This window comes from Schistocerca nitens, chromosome 10 (genome assembly GCF_023898315.1).
Source record: "Schistocerca nitens isolate TAMUIC-IGC-003100 chromosome 10, iqSchNite1.1, whole genome shotgun sequence".
In the NCBI taxonomy this organism is placed as follows: Eukaryota; Metazoa; Arthropoda; class Insecta; order Orthoptera; family Acrididae; genus Schistocerca; species Schistocerca nitens.
Genome location: NC_064623.1, coordinates 120,527,508 through 120,540,970, shown reverse-complemented (window position 1 = coordinate 120,540,970; position 13,463 = coordinate 120,527,508). Strand labels below are relative to the sequence as shown.

Genomic DNA, 13,463 nt, shown 5'->3' with positions numbered 1-13,463 from the left:
ATTCATAACAGATCCAAACAATAAGACATTTTCTATGGGTCCATTTGTGCTATAGTAGGCAGCAAATTTTGCTCACCTTGCATATAGGAAGAGTCGTATTCTCTAATGAAGAGAGACAGAAAGAATGAGCCATGACAAGCCAACTAGTTCCGCTCACAAAAAAAAAAAAAAAAAAAAAAAAAAAATGCACGACTCCTGCTACAATTCTCACCTACACTTGCTCTACCACTGTATGTTTCATTGCATTCTTTGATTTATATTCACAGATACAGTCACAAAATGTACCCCACAAGCACTGGTTCCCTCTCTTCAGTATTCCACATGCAATACATTCTCATAGCACACTGGACCATCATTAAGCTCACCATCCCATTTAAACTATCACACTGTATTATGTGTCACATTTACACAGTAAATCTACAGTTCAACGAATACACCAAGAAATGCACTAATCACACTGTTCAAAATGGAAATGCCATGGCTGCAGCCCACCAAATTCTACTGCACAATCACTGTTATCACTGCATGAAGGAGATTTTCCACCAGTAGCCTTTAGATGAAACATGTAAGCTACATAAAGGTTCAACAAAACCTCAACATCAGGGACTGCATTAGTTACCATCCAAATAGCTACTAGCCCTTACCTTTCTTTCAATCCCTCTGCTCTGCACACTACAGCACATGTATGTATTCTCAAAATGAGGCAAAGCCTTGCACAACATTACAGTTCTTCCTGTTTCGTGTAACACACACCAGATAGGACACTGTCCTCAATGTGAGTGCCCTTACTAGGCACTGTGCAGCCTAACACATCAATCATCTCAAGTCAACAGACTCATTGCCAAATATTATCAACAGCAGTTCCATGGTCATAAGTTCTAATTATCAAGGTGTACACACAGCAGTGTCCAAAAAGGATCAAACATGCATCTAATGATCAGGACACAAACACAAATTATAACACTGGCAGTGCTGTGAAAATGAATTAAGTACAACACCTGCCTCCCACACACTCACCAACTCTCACTGTACTGCCCTAGTCTCCTCCCCTAAATTCTGACACAAGTTTTGTCAAATCCTACATTTATCACTAATCACTGCATGTGTGTACCACAAGTATGCTATGGAGCAAGAATTGCCACTAGACAGAGCCACATTTCAACTGTCCACATTGACATCTTTATTCACACATAGCAGTTGCACAACATCTTGCACTGAGGAGAATGTTTCTCACCAGCTGCCTAAGACATGTACACAATTCATCAGTGAACACAGCCTGGTCTGTGTACATGGTCCCTAACAACCATCAGCTAAACACTTCCACAAGTGCAGAATGAGTACACAGATAAACACAGCTTGAAGCATTGTTTCTATGAGACTTACACCCCCTCAGGGGTTGCCAAAAATTGCCACAGAGACGGTATTTCACATCTCTCTGGCGGGGTATTGGTAAAAGTTTTCAACTAGCAATAATCGCACCTCAGTTATACTTCATTGGTTACGATATTGCCACTGCGCAAAGATTAACTACCTAGCGCCTGGCACTGCTATTTATACCTGACGTTCGTTCCAAACACCTACAAGTACTTGCATCATTGATACCTATCAGTATTACCTTACACTACTCAAGTTCCATTGGGGGAAACAAATACAGAAATATACAGAAGAAAATACAGTAAAATACATTTTATTAGAGGCAGAATTTCTGTTCTTTGCTGCTTGTGTCTAATAGTTGCTTACACGCCCACTCACCGCCATCTTAAACGCTCAAAACTGCACAGTAGTTCTCCCCTTGACCGTCAGGCGCGCTACTGCTCACTCGCCTAGCCCCACATGGACGAAAGTAGCACAACCTCATTTAGCAGATACCGGCACACCCATTAAGACTCATCGTTAGATTTTGTTATTTTGTGGCCGCTGGTTAGTACTAGACACCAAGAAAACTGCCAGCTGCATTTACATTAACTTAACAAACCATACACTTCTCAGCAAAAGCTGTTTGACGTACTGAGCAATAAAATGCTAGTTTTACTCGAATCATGCCGTGAAATTGATTAATGTCGATGGGTGAAATATTTGTGTAACAGAGTAGGCACCCTGGAAACACAATGAAATGAGATTTACAAATCCTCTCATGTAGCTGGGTTAAGTTGTTGAAATGAGTTTACCTTGCAGGAAAGTACAACTAGAAATCAGTCAGTAAATTGCTTCATAGCGCTGGGAACATGTGCTGCAGTCTTAAATATACAAGATACACGCTTATTCCACATTGCGCCAAACAACCTGCACAAAAATATATATTTTGGACTCCTCTACTGTTGTTTATGTTCTTGTCCAAGAAGAATCATAGAAAGCTAACAGTATCCAAACCCGCCTGCTGTCTCATTGGCCCCAGCTAATATATTGCCTGACAAAAATGAAAATATCTGAATGTGTGCTAAATAGTATCTCGAGTGCCAACCATTCATAACAGATCCAAACAATAAGACATTTTCTATGGGTCCATTTGTGCTATAGTAGGCAGCAAATTTTGCTCACCTTGCATATAGGAAGAGTCGTATTCTCTAATGAAGAGAGACAGAAAGAATGAGCCATGACAAGCCAACTAGTTCCGCTCACAAAAAAAAAAAAAAAAATGCACGACTCCTGCTACAATTCTCACCTACACTTGCTCTACCACTGTATGTTTCATTGCATTCTTTGATTTATATTCACAGATACAGTCACAAAATGTACCCCACAAGCACTGGTTCCCTCTCTTCAGTATTCCACATGCAATACATTCTCATAGCACACTGGACCATCATTAAGCTCACCATCCCATTTAAACTATCACACTGTATTATGTGTCACATTTACACAGTAAATCTACAGTTCAACGAATACACCAAGAAATGCACTAATCACACTGTTCAAAATGGAAATGCCATGGCTGCAGCCCACCAAATTCTACTGCACAATCACTGTTATCACTGCATGAAGGAGATTTTCCACCAGTAGCCTTTAGATGAAACATGTAAGCTACATAAAGGTTCAACAAAACCTCAACATCAGGGACTGCATTAGTTACCATCCAAATAGCTACTAGCCCTTACCTTTCTTTCAATCCCTCTGCTCTGCACACTACAGCACATGTATGTATTCTCAAAATGAGGCAAAGCCTTGCACAACATTACAGTTCTTCCTGTTTCGTGTAACACACACCAGATAGGACACTGTCCTCAATGTGAGTGCCCTTACTAGGCACTGTGCAGCCTAACACATCAATCATCTCAAGTCAACAGACTCATTGCCAAATATTATCAACAGCAGTTCCATGGTCATAAGTTCTAATTATCAAGGTGTACACACAGCAGTGTCCAAAAAGGATCAAACATGCATCTAATGATCAGGACACAAACACAAATTATAACACTGGCAGTGCTGTGAAAATGAATTAAGTACAACACCTGCCTCCCACACACTCACCAACTCTCACTGTACTGCCCTAGTCTCCTCCCCTAAATTCTGACACAAGTTTTGTCAAATCCTACATTTATCACTAATCACTGCATGTGTGTACCACAAGTATGCTATGGAGCAAGAATTGCCACTAGACAGAGCCACATTTCAACTGTCCACATTGACATCTTTATTCACACATAGCAGTTGCACAACATCTTGCACTGAGGAGAATGTTTCTCACCAGCTGCCTAAGACATGTACACAATTCATCAGTGAACACAGCCTGGTCTGTGTACATGGTCCCTAACAACCATCAGCTAAACACTTCCACAAGTGCAGAATGAGTACACAGATAAACACAGCTTGAAGCATTGTTTCTATGAGACTTACACCCCCTCAGGGGTTGCCAAAAATTGCCACAGAGACGGTATTTCACATCTCTCTGGCGGGGTATTGGTAAAAGTTTTCAACTAGCAATAATCGCACCTCAGTTATACTTCATTGGTTACGATATTGCCACTGCGCAAAGATTAACTACCTAGCGCCTGGCACTGCTATTTATACCTGACGTTCGTTCCAAACACCTACAAGTACTTGCATCATTGATACCTATCAGTATTACCTTACACTACTCAAGTTCCATTGGGGGAAACAAATACAGAAATATACAGAAGAAAATACAGTAAAATACATTTTATTAGAGGCAGAATTTCTGTTCTTTGCTGCTTGTGTCTAATAGTTGCTTACACGCCCACTCACCGCCATCTTAAACGCTCAAAACTGCACAGTAGTTCTCCCCTTGACCGTCAGGCGCGCTACTGCTCACTCGCCTAGCCCCACATGGACGAAAGTAGCACAACCTCATTTAGCAGATACCGGCACACCCATTAAGACTCATCGTTAGATTTTGTTATTTTGTGGCCGCTGGTTAGTACTAGACACCAAGAAAACTGCCAGCTGCATTTACATTAACTTAACAAACCATACACTTCTCAGCAAAAGCTGTTTGACGTACTGAGCAATAAAATGCTAGTTTTACTCGAATCATGCCGTGAAATTGATTAATGTCGATGGGTGAAATATTTGTGTAACAGAGTAGGCACCCTGGAAACACAATGAAATGAGATTTACAAATCCTCTCATGTAGCTGGGTTAAGTTGTTGAAATGAGTTTACCTTGCAGGAAAGTACAACTAGAAATCAGTCAGTAAATTGCTTCATAGCGCTGGGAACATGTGCTGCAGTCTTAAATATACAAGATACACGCTTATTCCACATTGCGCCAAACAACCTGCACAAAAATATATATTTTGGACTCCTCTACTGTTGTTTATGTTCTTGTCCAAGAAGAATCATAGAAAGCTAACAGTATCCAAACCCGCCTGCTGTCTCATTGGCCCCAGCTAATATATTGCCTGACAAAAATGAAAATATCTGAATGTGTGCTAAATAGTATCTCGAGTGCCAACCATTCATAACAGATCCAAACAATAAGACATTTTCTATGGGTCCATTTGTGCTATAGTAGGCAGCAAATTTTGCTCACCTTGCATATAGGAAGAGTCGTATTCTCTAATGAAGAGAGACAGAAAGAATGAGCCATGACAAGCCAACTAGTTCCGCTCACAAAAAAAAAAAAAAAATGCACGACTCCTGCTACAATTCTCACCTACACTTGCTCTACCACTGTATGTTTCATTGCATTCTTTGATTTATATTCACAGATACAGTCACAAAATGTACCCCACAAGCACTGGTTCCCTCTCTTCAGTATTCCACATGCAATACATTCTCATAGCACACTGGACCATCATTAAGCTCACCATCCCATTTAAACTATCACACTGTATTATGTGTCACATTTACACAGTAAATCTACAGTTCAACGAATACACCAAGAAATGCACTAATCACACTGTTCAAAATGGAAATGCCATGGCTGCAGCCCACCAAATTCTACTGCACAATCACTGTTATCACTGCATGAAGGAGATTTTCCACCAGTAGCCTTTAGATGAAACATGTAAGCTACATAAAGGTTCAACAAAACCTCAACATCAGGGACTGCATTAGTTACCATCCAAATAGCTACTAGCCCTTACCTTTCTTTCAATCCCTCTGCTCTGCACACTACAGCACATGTATGTATTCTCAAAATGAGGCAAAGCCTTGCACAACATTACAGTTCTTCCTGTTTCGTGTAACACACACCAGATAGGACACTGTCCTCAATGTGAGTGCCCTTACTAGGCACTGTGCAGCCTAACACATCAATCATCTCAAGTCAACAGACTCATTGCCAAATATTATCAACAGCAGTTCCATGGTCATAAGTTCTAATTATCAAGGTGTACACACAGCAGTGTCCAAAAAGGATCAAACATGCATCTAATGATCAGGACACAAACACAAATTATAACACTGGCAGTGCTGTGAAAATGAATTAAGTACAACACCTGCCTCCCACACACTCACCAACTCTCACTGTACTGCCCTAGTCTCCTCCCCTAAATTCTGACACAAGTTTTGTCAAATCCTACATTTATCACTAATCACTGCATGTGTGTACCACAAGTATGCTATGGAGCAAGAATTGCCACTAGACAGAGCCACATTTCAACTGTCCACATTGACATCTTTATTCACACATAGCAGTTGCACAACATCTTGCACTGAGGAGAATGTTTCTCACCAGCTGCCTAAGACATGTACACAATTCATCAGTGAACACAGCCTGGTCTGTGTACATGGTCCCTAACAACCATCAGCTAAACACTTCCACAAGTGCAGAATGAGTACACAGATAAACACAGCTTGAAGCATTGTTTCTATGAGACTTACACCCCCTCAGGGGTTGCCAAAAATTGCCACAGAGACGGTATTTCACATCTCTCTGGCGGGGTATTGGTAAAAGTTTTCAACTAGCAATAATCGCACCTCAGTTATACTTCATTGGTTACGATATTGCCACTGCGCAAAGATTAACTACCTAGCGCCTGGCACTGCTATTTATACCTGACGTTCGTTCCAAACACCTACAAGTACTTGCATCATTGATACCTATCAGTATTACCTTACACTACTCAAGTTCCATTGGGGGAAACAAATACAGAAATATACAGAAGAAAATACAGTAAAATACATTTTATTAGAGGCAGAATTTCTGTTCTTTGCTGCTTGTGTCTAATAGTTGCTTACACGCCCACTCACCGCCATCTTAAACGCTCAAAACTGCACAGTAGTTCTCCCCTTGACCGTCAGGCGCGCTACTGCTCACTCGCCTAGCCCCACATGGACGAAAGTAGCACAACCTCATTTAGCAGATACCGGCACACCCATTAAGACTCATCGTTAGATTTTGTTATTTTGTGGCCGCTGGTTAGTACTAGACACCAAGAAAACTGCCAGCTGCATTTACATTAACTTAACAAACCATACACTTCTCAGCAAAAGCTGTTTGACGTACTGAGCAATAAAATGCTAGTTTTACTCGAATCATGCCGTGAAATTGATTAATGTCGATGGGTGAAATATTTGTGTAACAGAGTAGGCACCCTGGAAACACAATGAAATGAGATTTACAAATCCTCTCATGTAGCTGGGTTAAGTTGTTGAAATGAGTTTACCTTGCAGGAAAGTACAACTAGAAATCAGTCAGTAAATTGCTTCATAGCGCTGGGAACATGTGCTGCAGTCTTAAATATACAAGATACACGCTTATTCCACATTGCGCCAAACAACCTGCACAAAAATATATATTTTGGACTCCTCTACTGTTGTTTATGTTCTTGTCCAAGAAGAATCATAGAAAGCTAACAGTATCCAAACCCGCCTGCTGTCTCATTGGCCCCAGCTAATATATTGCCTGACAAAAATGAAAATATCTGAATGTGTGCTAAATAGTATCTCGAGTGCCAACCATTCATAACAGATCCAAACAATAAGACATTTTCTATGGGTCCATTTGTGCTATAGTAGGCAGCAAATTTTGCTCACCTTGCATATAGGAAGAGTCGTATTCTCTAATGAAGAGAGACAGAAAGAATGAGCCATGACAAGCCAACTAGTTCCGCTCACAAAAAAAAAAAAAAAAAAAAAAAAAAAATGCACGACTCCTGCTACAATTCTCACCTACACTTGCTCTACCACTGTATGTTTCATTGCATTCTTTGATTTATATTCACAGATACAGTCACAAAATGTACCCCACAAGCACTGGTTCCCTCTCTTCAGTATTCCACATGCAATACATTCTCATAGCACACTGGACCATCATTAAGCTCACCATCCCATTTAAACTATCACACTGTATTATGTGTCACATTTACACAGTAAATCTACAGTTCAACGAATACACCAAGAAATGCACTAATCACACTGTTCAAAATGGAAATGCCATGGCTGCAGCCCACCAAATTCTACTGCACAATCACTGTTATCACTGCATGAAGGAGATTTTCCACCAGTAGCCTTTAGATGAAACATGTAAGCTACATAAAGGTTCAACAAAACCTCAACATCAGGGACTGCATTAGTTACCATCCAAATAGCTACTAGCCCTTACCTTTCTTTCAATCCCTCTGCTCTGCACACTACAGCACATGTATGTATTCTCAAAATGAGGCAAAGCCTTGCACAACATTACAGTTCTTCCTGTTTCGTGTAACACACACCAGATAGGACACTGTCCTCAATGTGAGTGCCCTTACTAGGCACTGTGCAGCCTAACACATCAATCATCTCAAGTCAACAGACTCATTGCCAAATATTATCAACAGCAGTTCCATGGTCATAAGTTCTAATTATCAAGGTGTACACACAGCAGTGTCCAAAAAGGATCAAACATGCATCTAATGATCAGGACACAAACACAAATTATAACACTGGCAGTGCTGTGAAAATGAATTAAGTACAACACCTGCCTCCCACACACTCACCAACTCTCACTGTACTGCCCTAGTCTCCTCCCCTAAATTCTGACACAAGTTTTGTCAAATCCTACATTTATCACTAATCACTGCATGTGTGTACCACAAGTATGCTATGGAGCAAGAATTGCCACTAGACAGAGCCACATTTCAACTGTCCACATTGACATCTTTATTCACACATAGCAGTTGCACAACATCTTGCACTGAGGAGAATGTTTCTCACCAGCTGCCTAAGACATGTACACAATTCATCAGTGAACACAGCCTGGTCTGTGTACATGGTCCCTAACAACCATCAGCTAAACACTTCCACAAGTGCAGAATGAGTACACAGATAAACACAGCTTGAAGCATTGTTTCTATGAGACTTACACCCCCTCAGGGGTTGCCAAAAATTGCCACAGAGACGGTATTTCACATCTCTCTGGCGGGGTATTGGTAAAAGTTTTCAACTAGCAATAATCGCACCTCAGTTATACTTCATTGGTTACGATATTGCCACTGCGCAAAGATTAACTACCTAGCGCCTGGCACTGCTATTTATACCTGACGTTCGTTCCAAACACCTACAAGTACTTGCATCATTGATACCTATCAGTATTACCTTACACTACTCAAGTTCCATTGGGGGAAACAAATACAGAAATATACAGAAGAAAATACAGTAAAATACATTTTATTAGAGGCAGAATTTCTGTTCTTTGCTGCTTGTGTCTAATAGTTGCTTACACGCCCACTCACCGCCATCTTAAACGCTCAAAACTGCACAGTAGTTCTCCCCTTGACCGTCAGGCGCGCTACTGCTCACTCGCCTAGCCCCACATGGACGAAAGTAGCACAACCTCATTTAGCAGATACCGGCACACCCATTAAGACTCATCGTTAGATTTTGTTATTTTGTGGCCGCTGGTTAGTACTAGACACCAAGAAAACTGCCAGCTGCATTTACATTAACTTAACAAACCATACACTTCTCAGCAAAAGCTGTTTGACGTACTGAGCAATAAAATGCTAGTTTTACTCGAATCATGCCGTGAAATTGATTAATGTCGATGGGTGAAATATTTGTGTAACAGAGTAGGCACCCTGGAAACACAATGAAATGAGATTTACAAATCCTCTCATGTAGCTGGGTTAAGTTGTTGAAATGAGTTTACCTTGCAGGAAAGTACAACTAGAAATCAGTCAGTAAATTGCTTCATAGCGCTGGGAACATGTGCTGCAGTCTTAAATATACAAGATACACGCTTATTCCACATTGCGCCAAACAACCTGCACAAAAATATATATTTTGGACTCCTCTACTGTTGTTTATGTTCTTGTCCAAGAAGAATCATAGAAAGCTAACAGTATCCAAACCCGCCTGCTGTCTCATTGGCCCCAGCTAATATATTGCCTGACAAAAATGAAAATATCTGAATGTGTGCTAAATAGTATCTCGAGTGCCAACCATTCATAACAGATCCAAACAATAAGACATTTTCTATGGGTCCATTTGTGCTATAGTAGGCAGCAAATTTTGCTCACCTTGCATATAGGAAGAGTCGTATTCTCTAATGAAGAGAGACAGAAAGAATGAGCCATGACAAGCCAACTAGTTCCGCTCACAAAAAAAAAAAAAAAAAAAAAAAAAAAAAAAAAAAAAAAATGCACGACTCCTGCTACAATTCTCACCTACACTTGCTCTACCACTGTATGTTTCATTGCATTCTTTGATTTATATTCACAGATACAGTCACAAAATGTACCCCACAAGCACTGGTTCCCTCTCTTCAGTATTCCACATGCAATACATTCTCATAGCACACTGGACCATCATTAAGCTCACCATCCCATTTAAACTATCACACTGTATTATGTGTCACATTTACACAGTAAATCTACAGTTCAACGAATACACCAAGAAATGCACTAATCACACTGTTCAAAATGGAAATGCCATGGCTGCAGCCCACCAAATTCTACTGCACAATCACTGTTATCACTGCATGAAGGAGATTTTCCACCAGTAGCCTTTAGATGAAACATGTAAGCTACATAAAGGTTCAACAAAACCTCAACATCAGGGACTGCATTAGTTACCATCCAAATAGCTACTAGCCCTTACCTTTCTTTCAATCCCTCTGCTCTGCACACTACAGCACATGTATGTATTCTCAAAATGAGGCAAAGCCTTGCACAACATTACAGTTCTTCCTGTTTCGTGTAACACACACCAGATAGGACACTGTCCTCAATGTGAGTGCCCTTACTAGGCACTGTGCAGCCTAACACATCAATCATCTCAAGTCAACAGACTCATTGCCAAATATTATCAACAGCAGTTCCATGGTCATAAGTTCTAATTATCAAGGTGTACACACAGCAGTGTCCAAAAAGGATCAAACATGCATCTAATGATCAGGACACAAACACAAATTATAACACTGGCAGTGCTGTGAAAATGAATTAAGTACAACACCTGCCTCCCACACACTCACCAACTCTCACTGTACTGCCCTAGTCTCCTCCCCTAAATTCTGACACAAGTTTTGTCAAATCCTACATTTATCACTAATCACTGCATGTGTGTACCACAAGTATGCTATGGAGCAAGAATTGCCACTAGACAGAGCCACATTTCAACTGTCCACATTGACATCTTTATTCACACATAGCAGTTGCACAACATCTTGCACTGAGGAGAATGTTTCTCACCAGCTGCCTAAGACATGTACACAATTCATCAGTGAACACAGCCTGGTCTGTGTACATGGTCCCTAACAACCATCAGCTAAACACTTCCACAAGTGCAGAATGAGTACACAGATAAACACAGCTTGAAGCATTGTTTCTATGAGACTTACACCCCCTCAGGGGTTGCCAAAAATTGCCACAGAGACGGTATTTCACATCTCTCTGGCGGGGTATTGGTAAAAGTTTTCAACTAGCAATAATCGCACCTCAGTTATACTTCATTGGTTACGATATTGCCACTGCGCAAAGATTAACTACCTAGCGCCTGGCACTGCTATTTATACCTGACGTTCGTTCCAAACACCTACAAGTACTTGCATCATTGATACCTATCAGTATTACCTTACACTACTCAAGTTCCATTGGGGGAAACAAATACAGAAATATACAGAAGAAAATACAGTAAAATACATTTTATTAGAGGCAGAATTTCTGTTCTTTGCTGCTTGTGTCTAATAGTTGCTTACACGCCCACTCACCGCCATCTTAAACGCTCAAAACTGCACAGTAGTTCTCCCCTTGACCGTCAGGCGCGCTACTGCTCACTCGCCTAGCCCCACATGGACGAAAGTAGCACAACCTCATTTAGCAGATACCGGCACACCCATTAAGACTCATCGTTAGATTTTGTTATTTTGTGGCCGCTGGTTAGTACTAGACACCAAGAAAACTGCCAGCTGCATTTACATTAACTTAACAAACCATACACTTCTCAGCAAAAGCTGTTTGACGTACTGAGCAATAAAATGCTAGTTTTACTCGAATCATGCCGTGAAATTGATTAATGTCGATGGGTGAAATATTTGTGTAACAGAGTAGGCACCCTGGAAACACAATGAAATGAGATTTACAAATCCTCTCATGTAGCTGGGTTAAGTTGTTGAAATGAGTTTACCTTGCAGGAAAGTACAACTAGAAATCAGTCAGTAAATTGCTTCATAGCGCTGGGAACATGTGCTGCAGTCTTAAATATACAAGATACACGCTTATTCCACATTGCGCCAAACAACCTGCACAAAAATATATATTTTGGACTCCTCTACTGTTGTTTATGTTCTTGTCCAAGAAGAATCATAGAAAGCTAACAGTATCCAAACCCGCCTGCTGTCTCATTGGCCCCAGCTAATATATTGCCTGACAAAAATGAAAATATCTGAATGTGTGCTAAATAGTATCTCGAGTGCCAACCATTCATAACAGATCCAAACAATAAGACATTTTCTATGGGTCCATTTGTGCTATAGTAGGCAGCAAATTTTGCTCACCTTGCATATAGGAAGAGTCGTATTCTCTAATGAAGAGAGACAGAAAGAATGAGCCATGACAAGCCAACTAGTTCCGCTCACAAAAAAAAAAAAAAAAAAAAATGCACGACTCCTGCTACAATTCTCACCTACACTTGCTCTACCACTGTATGTTTCATTGCATTCTTTGATTTATATTCACAGATACAGTCACAAAATGTACCCCACAAGCACTGGTTCCCTCTCTTCAGTATTCCACATGCAATACATTCTCATAGCACACTGGACCATCATTAAGCTCACCATCCCATTTAAACTATCACACTGTATTATGTGTCACATTTACACAGTAAATCTACAGTTCAACGAATACACCAAGAAATGCACTAATCACACTGTTCAAAATGGAAATGCCATGGCTGCAGCCCACCAAATTCTACTGCACAATCACTGTTATCACTGCATGAAGGAGATTTTCCACCAGTAGCCTTTAGATGAAACATGTAAGCTACATAAAGGTTCAACAAAACCTCAACATCAGGGACTGCATTAGTTACCATCCAAATAGCTACTAGCCCTTACCTTTCTTTCAATCCCTCTGCTCTGCACACTACAGCACATGTATGTATTCTCAAAATGAGGCAAAGCCTTGCACAACATTACAGTTCTTCCTGTTTCGTGTAACACACACCAGATAGGACACTGTCCTCAATGTGAGTGCCCTTACTAGGCACTGTGCAGCCTAACACATCAATCATCTCAAGTCAACAGACTCATTGCCAAATATTATCAACAGCAGTTCCATGGTCATAAGTTCTAATTATCAAGGTGTACACACAGCAGTGTCCAAAAACGATCAAACATGCATCTAATGATCAGGACACAAACACAAATTATAACACTGGCAGTGCTGTGAAAATGAATTAAGTACAACACCTGCCTCCCACACACTCACCAACTCTCACTGTACTGCCCTAGTCTCCTCCCCTAAATTCTGACACAAGTTTTGTCAAATCCTACATTTATCACTAATCACTGCATGTGTGTACCACAAGTATGCTATGGAGCAAGAATTGCCACTAGACAGAGCCACATTTCAACTGTCCACA

The 13,463-nt window shown here is 40.6% G+C and overlaps 5 non-coding genes across 5 annotated transcripts; all 5 read right to left on the bottom strand.

Annotated features, from left to right (window-relative positions):
- Positions 1 to 1,384: 1,384 nt before the first annotated feature.
- LOC126210793 (U4 spliceosomal RNA) lies at positions 1,385 to 1,524 on the bottom strand. Its single transcript, XR_007540769.1, has one exon. It is a non-coding gene; the product is annotated as a U4 spliceosomal RNA (small nuclear RNA).
- A 2,311-nt stretch (positions 1,525 to 3,835) lies between these two features.
- LOC126210792 (U4 spliceosomal RNA) lies at positions 3,836 to 3,975 on the bottom strand. The gene has a single exon (XR_007540768.1). It is a non-coding gene; the product is annotated as a U4 spliceosomal RNA (small nuclear RNA).
- Positions 3,976 to 6,285: 2,310 nt separating this feature from the next.
- On the bottom strand, positions 6,286 to 6,425 carry LOC126210791 (U4 spliceosomal RNA). The gene has a single exon (XR_007540767.1). It is a non-coding gene; the product is annotated as a U4 spliceosomal RNA (small nuclear RNA).
- Positions 6,426 to 8,747: 2,322 nt separating this feature from the next.
- On the bottom strand, positions 8,748 to 8,887 carry LOC126210789 (U4 spliceosomal RNA). The gene has a single exon (XR_007540766.1). It is a non-coding gene; the product is annotated as a U4 spliceosomal RNA (small nuclear RNA).
- Positions 8,888 to 11,221: 2,334 nt separating this feature from the next.
- LOC126210788 (U4 spliceosomal RNA) lies at positions 11,222 to 11,361 on the bottom strand. The gene has a single exon (XR_007540765.1). It is a non-coding gene; the product is annotated as a U4 spliceosomal RNA (small nuclear RNA).
- Positions 11,362 to 13,463: the final 2,102 nt, after the last annotated feature.